This window comes from Bison bison, unplaced genomic scaffold (genome assembly GCF_000754665.1).
Source record: "Bison bison bison isolate TAMUID 2011002044 unplaced genomic scaffold, Bison_UMD1.0 scf7180017864324, whole genome shotgun sequence".
Classification (NCBI taxonomy): Eukaryota; Metazoa; Chordata; class Mammalia; order Artiodactyla; family Bovidae; genus Bison; species Bison bison.
In genome coordinates, this window is record NW_011494896.1 from 11,848,780 (window position 1) to 11,857,962 (window position 9,183).

Sequence of the window (9,183 nt, forward strand, 5' to 3'; positions counted from 1 at the left end):
GCTCAGTCATGTCTGACTGTGACCAGGCTCCTCTGTCCATGGGATTTTCCAGGCAAGAGTACTGGAGTGGGTTGCCATTTCCTTCTCCAGAGTATCTTCCCGACTCAGGGATTGAACCCAGGTCTCCCTCATTGTAAGCAGACACTTTTACCATCTGAGCCACCAGGGGAGTCTCTGGAAGCCTTCCAGAGAAGAGTAAGGCAAATGCAATGGAACCTCAGTGGAGGAGGAAGAAGCCACCTCTTTTGTGAAAAATGATCTGTGTGCTCAGAACAGTGTTTGGGTTGAGCCTTGAAGGCAAAATAGTATTTTCCCAAGCAGAGATGGAGAATGAGAATATTTTGGGCAGAGACAACAGCTTAGTCAAAGACATCCAAAGGAGGAAGAGCAAGTTTGTAGATCCGTGAGCTGGTCTGTATGGATGCCAAGAGTAGTCCACTTTGGGGACGTGAGGGGCCTATGTGAGGGGGAAGGTATGGCTATAAGGCTGGCTGAGACTGGATCATAGAGATCCCTAAATGTGTACTGGACAGCCATGGTAGGTTTTAGAGAACAGATTAGCTTATTGTTTAGAAGGACTTATCTGAGAATCTGTGAGGGAGAATCATCATGGCTTTGGGCAGTAGGCTCTAGCAATGTCCAAGGGACAACAAAGGAAGACTTGGATCCTAGCAGGGATGAGGACAAATCCCATGCTTTTCTGTAGAATGTATGTCCTTGGGCAGCCGAAAGTAGAGACGAACCATCGGTTGGTTATATTAGAGAATGTGGCATGTACTACTCCCTTCCCAGCCTTCTGTGAGGCAAACAGGAAAGAAATGAACATCCTATTTCACAGTGAAGAACTGTGGTTTGAGCCTGAATTCAAAGAAGATAAATGTATTGCTGAGGACATAAGGCTAGAATGTACATGATAAAGCCAGAATTCGAACTAGATTTCTTGACCCCAGACTAGGGTTCTTATCAATGGTGACAACTATTCCATGCAGAATATTTGAATCAGGATTGAAACTGAATGCTCTTTCAGAGCTTCCCTTTCATTGTGCAAGTTCCTCATGGTCATGGCTTAATGTGGTAATGGTGCTGAGGCAGTGAGCTCCTGGCACACTGTCCTTTTCTCTTCTGTGACTTTAACTTCATTGTAGATGATCTTCCCAGCTGCTCAGTTTCTCTGTTGACATCTTCATTTCCCATGACCACCATCCACATTGATGGCTACAGTCTATACTCATCATGAATAAATATTGCTTATCAGTCATAGTCTAGTCAGGACATGAATACCACAAAAGTATCTAGAACAGGAAAAATCATATTATAATTACTAAGTAGTAAAAATGGCTACTGAAAAGTGGGACATAGGACTCTGGGGAGTGCACAAATTGCAACTACTACTGTGTATTCCACCATATTCTCTCCATTAATTACCAAAAAAATTTAAAAAAATTAGATACTGGACAAAATCCACAAAGTAACTAACAGAAGACTGAATGGTGAAGAATAGAATGTGGACTGGGTTGGTTCATAAGACCAAAGGAACTTCATAATAGGGAGCAAGTCTCCACTTGCTAATTTTTGTTTCTCCTCATGTATCCTGACATGAGCTCTGAAGAAAGCTGACCTGGAAACACCTATAGCTGCAGACAGAAAAAAGCTCCACAAAAATCTATTATATCTAGCCCAATAACTGGTAGAAGGATCATCCAATATGATATAAATGATTTGCTCATACCAGTCCTACTCAGGGGAACACCACACAGAAACCACTCCTCACCCTGTCGCAGCTTGTGGCTGTGGCTCTGGAGACTATGAGCAGATCCCTGTAACTATTTCTGTCCTGATGTAAGCGGTGGTACCCATTTCCTTTCTTCTTCAGCTAGAGAGTGAGCAGAGAATTACTGAGAAAAGTTTTCCAGAAAAAAAGATTTTTTTTATTGTAAAATATTCTTAACATAAAATTTACCACTTAAACCATTTTTAGGGTACAGTTTAATGGCATTAAGTACCTCCACCTTCTTTTAACCATCACCACATAGATCTCTAGCACTTTTCATCTTCTCAGACTAAAACTATTTGTTAGATGTTAATAATAACTCCACCCAAGCCTTTGCAACTATCATTCTTTTTTCTCTCTCTATGTGTTTGACTGTTCGGTGAAATCGTGCAGTATTTGTTATTTTGTGTTAAGCTCATTTCACATTAGCATGATGTCAGTATAGCTCATTTCACTTAAGCATGTCAAGACTCATCTATATTGTAGCATGTCAGAATTTCCTTCCTTTTAAAAGTTCTCTTAAAAAGCACATAACAAAATTTGCTATCATAGCTATCTTTTAAGTGTACAATTTAGTAGTATCAAATATATTCACATTGTTTTGAAACAAATCTATAGAACTTGTTCATCTTGCAAATCTGAAACTTGATCCCTGTTAAATAACAATTCCACCTTTCCTTCTGCCCTCAGCCCCTGCTTACCACCATTCTACTTTTTGCTCCTATGAATCTGACTACTTAAATAACACCCATACGTGGAATTATACAGTATTTGTCTTTTCATGACTATCTTGTTTGATTTAGCATAATGTCCTCAGATTTCATCTATGTTGTGGCATGTGACAGGATTTCCTTCCCTTTTTAGATTGAATGATATCCCACTATGTATAGATATCACATTTTGCTTCTTCATTTATCCTCTAATAGACATTTGGCTTGCTTCTGCCTCTTGACTGTTTTGAAAAATGCTGCTATGAACGTTAGAGCACAAGTATATTTTCAAGAACTTGTTTTCAGTGCTTTTAAGTGTGTGCCCCAAAGTGGAATTACTGTATCACGTGGTAAATCTATGTTTAGTTTTCTGAGGAATTGCCATGCTAGAGAAAGGGATAAAAACCTGTTCATAACATTCTGGGGAGACCTTTGTATAACCTATGCATGAAACCACACAGACACAACACAGCAGAAGGCTTGAGAATCGATTGGAACACTATCTGTGTTGTAGATTGACTTCTGCAGAGCCTTTGAAAACTAACTTGGCGTTAAAACTGTATCTTACAAACGTGGTCCAGGACATGTTTTCTGAACCTAGACATCTTGAATCTCTGTTAAAATAGATTTTAATGAGATTTCAAATCTCCAAATATTCAAAATGCTCAGGATACAATCCAGAGTTTTCCATACCAGGATCCAGAAAAAACTCAGCTTCAGTGAGGAAAGGTAATCAATCAATAGATGTCAATAGCAGGAGAAACAGATGTTGGAATTATTCCTAAGAATTTTAAAGCAGCTATCATAAAATGTCTCCAGCAGACAATTATGAACACTTGTTAATTTAAAAAGTAGAAGGTGTTAGCAGAGAAAGAGAAGTAAAGAAGAATCAAATGGAAATGAAAAATTCTTTAGACAAAAGATAATGATGTTAAAATTTACTCCTATGCATATATCAAATCATGCTGTACACCTAAAAATAATACAATGCTATATGTCAGTTATAGCTCAATAAAACAAGGGTAAGGAAAACAATTTGGAACATAAGGAATAAAATAAAGCAAAGGAAAGGGTAAAAAATACATAGGTGGGGACTGCTCTGGTGGTCTAGTGGTTAAGGAGCCACTTGCCACTGCAGGGGACACAGTTTGATCCCTGGTCTGAGAAGACCACAGAAACTGTGGAAAACCAAGCCTGCGCACCAGAACTGTTGAGTCCACATGCTACAACTAATGAACTATACATGCCTAGAGCTTGTGCTCTGGAACAACAGAATCTGCCACAATGAGAAGCATGCCCACCACAAAGAAAAGTAAGCCCACTCCTGAAACTAGAGAAAGCCTGTGTGCAGCAACTGAGACCCAGCCCAGCCAAAAATAATAAATGTATTTTTAAAAAGATAAATATTAATAGGTGATTCTTCTATTCCAGAGTTTAAAAATTGTGTTCAGTGGTTAAAGACAAAAGTGATAATATTGTTTCATGTATGGGTCTCAATATATTTTGAGATATGTAAGACATGTATATTGTAATGGGAAGAGTTTGGGTAAAGGGACCTAAAAAGTATTCAGTTTTCTACACAGTACTTGAAGTGGTAGACTAGTAGAATGTGATCTATGGGACGTATTTGGAATCTTTGGGGCAACCACAAAATTATACAGAGATACACAGTTGACCCTTTAACAACAGGAGATTGAAGTGCTCTTCAACTCATTACATTCACTCAGTCATGTCCGACTCTTTGGAATCCATGGACTGTGGCACGCCAGGCTTCCCTGTCCATCACCAACTACAGGAGCTTGCTCAAACTCATGTCCATCAAATCCATCTTATCCTCTGCTGTCCCCTTCTTCTCCTACCTTCAGTCTTTCTCAGCATCAGGGTCTTTCCCAGTGAGTCAGTTCTTTCCATCAGGTGACCAAAGTATTGGAGTTTCAGCTTCAGCATCAGTCCTTCCAATGAATATTCAGGACTGACTTCCTTTAGGATTTACAGGTTTGATCTTCTTGCAGTCCAAGGGACTCAAGAGTCTTCTGTAACACCGCAGTTCAAAAACATAGGTTCCTTGGTGGTCAACTTTCTTTATGGTCCAACTCTCACATCCATAGATGACTACTGGAAAAACCATAGCTTTGATGGACCTTTGTCAGCAAAGTGATGTCTCTGCTTTTTAATATGCTGTCTAGGTTTGTCACAGCTTTTCTTCCAAGGAGCAAGTAAAGCTCCTTGGAAAAGCTCCACAGCTTTTAATTTCCTGGCTTCAGTCACATTCCACAGTGATTTTTAGCCCAAGATCTTCTTTAATATGCTGTCTAGGTTTGGCACAGCTTTTCTTCCAAGGAGCAAGAAAAGCTCTTTAGAAAATCTCCACAGCTTTTAATTTCCTGGCTCCAGTCACATTCCACAGTGATTTTGAGCCCAAGAAAATAAAGTCTCTCACTGTTTCCATTGTTTCCCCATCTATTTGCCATGGAGTGATGGGACCAGATGCCATGATCTTTGTTTTTTGAGTTTTAAGCCAACTTTTTCACTCTCCTCTTCCACTTTCATCAAGAGGCTCTTTAGTTCTTTGCTTTCTGCCATAAGGGTGCTGTCATATGCATATCTGAGATTATTGATATTTCTCCTGGCAATCATGATTCCAGCTTGTGTTTCATCCAGCTTGGCATTTCACATGATGTACTCTGCATATAAGTTAAATAATCAGGGTGATAATATACAGCCTTCACATAGTCCTTCATCAACTTGTAACCAGTTTGTTGTTCCATGTCTGGCTTTAACTTTCTTCTTGACCTGCTTACAGATTTCTCAGCAGGCAGGTAAGGTGGTACAGAATGAAGCAGGGCAAAGGCTAATAGAGCTTTGCCAAGAGAATGCACTGGTCATAGCAAACACCCTCTTCCAACACACAGGAGACGACTCCCCACATGGATATCACCAGATGGTCAATATTGAAGTCAGATTGATTATATTCTTTGCAGCCAAAGATGGAGAAGCTCTATACAGTCAGCAAAAACAAGACTTGGAGCTGACTGTGGCTCAGATCATGAACTCTTTATTGTGAAATTCAGACTTAAATTGAAGAAAGTAGGGAAACCCAGTAGACCATTCAGGGATGACCTAAATCAAATCACTTATGATTATACAGTGGAATTGACAAATAGATTCAAGGTATTAGATCTGATAGAGTGCCTGAAGAACTATGGACAGAAGTTCGTGACATTGCATAGGAAGGACTGATCAAGATCATCCCCAAGAAAAAGAAATGGAAGAAGGGAAAATGGTTGTCTGAGGAAGCCTTACAAATAGCTGAGAAAAGAAGAGAAGCTAAAGGCAAAGAAGAAAAGGAAAGATATATCCATTTGAATGCAGAGTTCCAAAGAATAGCAAGGAAAGATAAGAAAGCCTTCCTTAGTGATCAGTGCAAAGAAATAGAGGAAAACAACAGAATGGGAAAGACGAGAGACCTCTTCAAGAAAATTAGAGATAAAAAGGGAACATTTCATGCAAAGATGGGCACAATAAAGAACAGAAATGGTATGGACCTACCAGAAGCAGAAGATATTAAGAAAAGATGGCAAGAATACACAGAAGAACTATACAGAAAACATCTTTATGACCCAGATAACCATGATGGTATGGTCACTCACCTAGAGCCAGACATCCTGGAATGCAAAGTCAAGTGGGCCTTAGGAAATGTCACTATGAACAAAGCTAGTGGAGGTGATGGAATTCCAGTTGAGCTCTTTCAAATCCTGAAAGATGATGCTGTGAAAGTGTTGCACCCAATATGCCAGCCAATTTGGAAAACTCAGCAGTGGCCATATGACTGGTAAGGGTCAGTTTTCATTACAATCCCAAAGAAAGGCAATGACAAAGAATGTTCAAACTAATGCACAGTTGCACTCATCTCATGCACTAGCAAAGTAATGCTCAAAATTCTCCAAGCGAGGCTTCAACAGTACCTGAACCGAGAACTTCCAGATGAACAAGCTGGATTTAGAAAAGTCAGAAGAACCAGAGATCAAATTGCTAACATCTGTTGGTTCATTGAAAAAGCAAGGGAGTTCCAGAAAAACATCTACTTCTGCTTTATTGACTATGCCAAAGCCTTTGCCTGTGTGGATCATAACAGACTGTGGAAAATTGTTAAAGAGATGGGAATACCAGGCAACCTTACCTGCCTCCTGAGAAATCTGTATGCAAGTAAAGAAGCAGCAGTTAGAACTGGACATGGAACAGCAGACTGGTTCCAAATTGGGAAAGGAGTAAATCAAGGCTGTATATTCTCACCGCGCTCACTTAAATTATATGCAGAGTACATCATGCAAAATGCTGAGCTGGATGAGGCACAAACTGGAATCAAGATTGCCAGTAAAGATAACAATAACCTCAGCTACACAGATGACACCACCCTTATGGCAGAAAGCAAAGAAGAACTAAAGAGCCTATTGATGAAAGTGAAAGAGAACAGTGAAAAAGTTGGCTTTAAACTCAACACTCATATTTTGATTTCTTTTTTGATTTCTTCTGTGATTTGTTGGTTATTCAGCAGTGTGTTGTTCAGCCTCCATATGTTTGAATTTTTAATAGTTTTTCTCCTGTAGTTGAGATCTAATCTTACTGCACTGTGATATGAGAAGCTGCTTGGAATGATTTCAATTTTTTTTGAATTTACCAAAGCTAGATTTATGGCCCAGGATGTGATCTATCCTGGAGAAAGTTCCGAGTGCACTTGAGAAAAAGGTGAAATTTATTGTTTTGGGGTGAAATGTCCTATAGATATCAGAAACGAATGAAAATGAAAACACAACAACCCAAAACCTGTGGGACACCATAAAAGCAGTGCTAAAGGGAAGGTTCATAGCAATACAGGCATATCTCAAGAAACATGAAAAAGTTCAAATAAATAACCTAACTCTATACCTAGAGCAACTAGAAAAGGAAGAAATGAAGTACCTCAGGGTTAGTAGGAGGAAAGAAATCTTAAAAATTAGGGCAGAAATAAATGCAAAGGAAACAAAAGAGACCGTAGCAAAAATCAACAAAGCCAAAAGCTGGTTCTTTGAAAGGATAAATAAAATTAACAAACCATTAGCCAGACTCATCAAGAAACAAAGGGAGAAAAATCAAATCAATAAAATTAGAAATGAAAATGGAGAGATCACAACAGACAACACAGAAATACAAAGGATCATAAGAGACTACTATCAGCAATTATATGCCAATAAAATGGACAACGTGGAAGAAATGGACAAATTCTTAGAAAAGTACAACTTTCCAAAACTGGACCAGGAAGAAATAGACAATCTTAACAGACCCATCACAAGCACGGAAATTGAAACTGTAATCAGAAATCTTCCAGCAAACAAAAGCCTAGGCCCAGCAGCTTCACAGCTGAATTCTACCAAAAATTTAGAGAAGAGCTAACACCTATCCTACTCAAACTCTTCCAGAAAATTGCAGAGGAAGGTAAACTTCCAAACACATTTTATGAGGCCACCATCACCCTAATACCAAAACCTGACAAAGATGTCACAAAAAAAGAAAACTAGAGGCCAATATCACTGATGAACACAGATGCAAAAATCCATAACAAAATTCTAGCAAACAGAATCCAACAACACATTAAAAAGATCATACATCTTGACTAAGTGGGCTTTATCCCAGGGATGCAAGGATTCTTTGATATCCACAAATCAATCAATGTAATACACCACATTAACAAATTGAAAAATAAAAGCCATATGATTATCTCAATAGATGCAGAGAAAGCCTTTGACAAAATTCAACATCTTTTATGATAAAAACCCTCCAGAAAGCAGGAATAGAAGGAACATACCTCAACATAATAAAAGCTATATATGACAAACCCACAGCAAACATTATCCTCAATGGTGAAAAATTGAAAGCATTTCCCCTAACGTCAGGAACAAGACAAGGGTGCCCACTCTCACCACTATATTGAACATAGTTTTTGAAGTTTTGGCCACAGCAATCAGAGCAGAAAAAGAAATAAAAGGAACCCACATTGGAAAAGAAGAAGTAAAACACTCACTGTTTGCAGATGGCATGATCTTCTACATAGAAAACCCTGAAGACTCCAACAGAAAATTACTAGAGCTAATCAATGATTATAGTAAAGTTGCAGGATATAAAATCAACACACAGAAACCCCTTGCATTCCTATAGACTAACAATGATAAAACAGAAAGAGAAATTAAGGAAACAATTCCATTCACCATGGCAACGAAAAGAATAAAGTACTTAGGAATATATTTACCTAAAGAAACAAAAGACCTATATATAGAAAACTATAAAACACTGGTGAAAGAAGTCAAAGAGGACACAAATAGATGAAGAAATATACCATGTTCATGGATCAGAAGAATCAAAGTAGTGAAAATGAGTATACTACCCAAAGCAATCTACAGATTCAATACAATCCCTATCAAGCTACCAACAGTATTTTTCACAAAGCTAGAACAAATAAATTCACATCACAGCAGGATCCTCTATGACCCACCTCCCAGAATATTGGAAATAAAAGCAAAAATAAACCAAATGGGGCCTAATTAAACTTAAAAGCTTCTGCACAACAAAGGAAACTATTAGCAAGGTTTAAAGACAGCCTTCAGAATGGGAGAAAATAATAGCAAATGAAGCAACTGACAAACAACTAATCTCAAAAATATACAAGCA

General features: G+C 38.4%; 1 protein-coding gene across 1 annotated transcript in view; it reads left to right on the top strand.

Moving 5' to 3' along the window:
- Positions 1–9,183, top strand: part of LOC104998190 (glycerophosphodiester phosphodiesterase domain-containing protein 4-like) — a 111,171-nt gene that overhangs the window by 29,260 nt on the left and 72,728 nt on the right. The gene's annotated exons all lie outside the window — the stretch shown is intronic.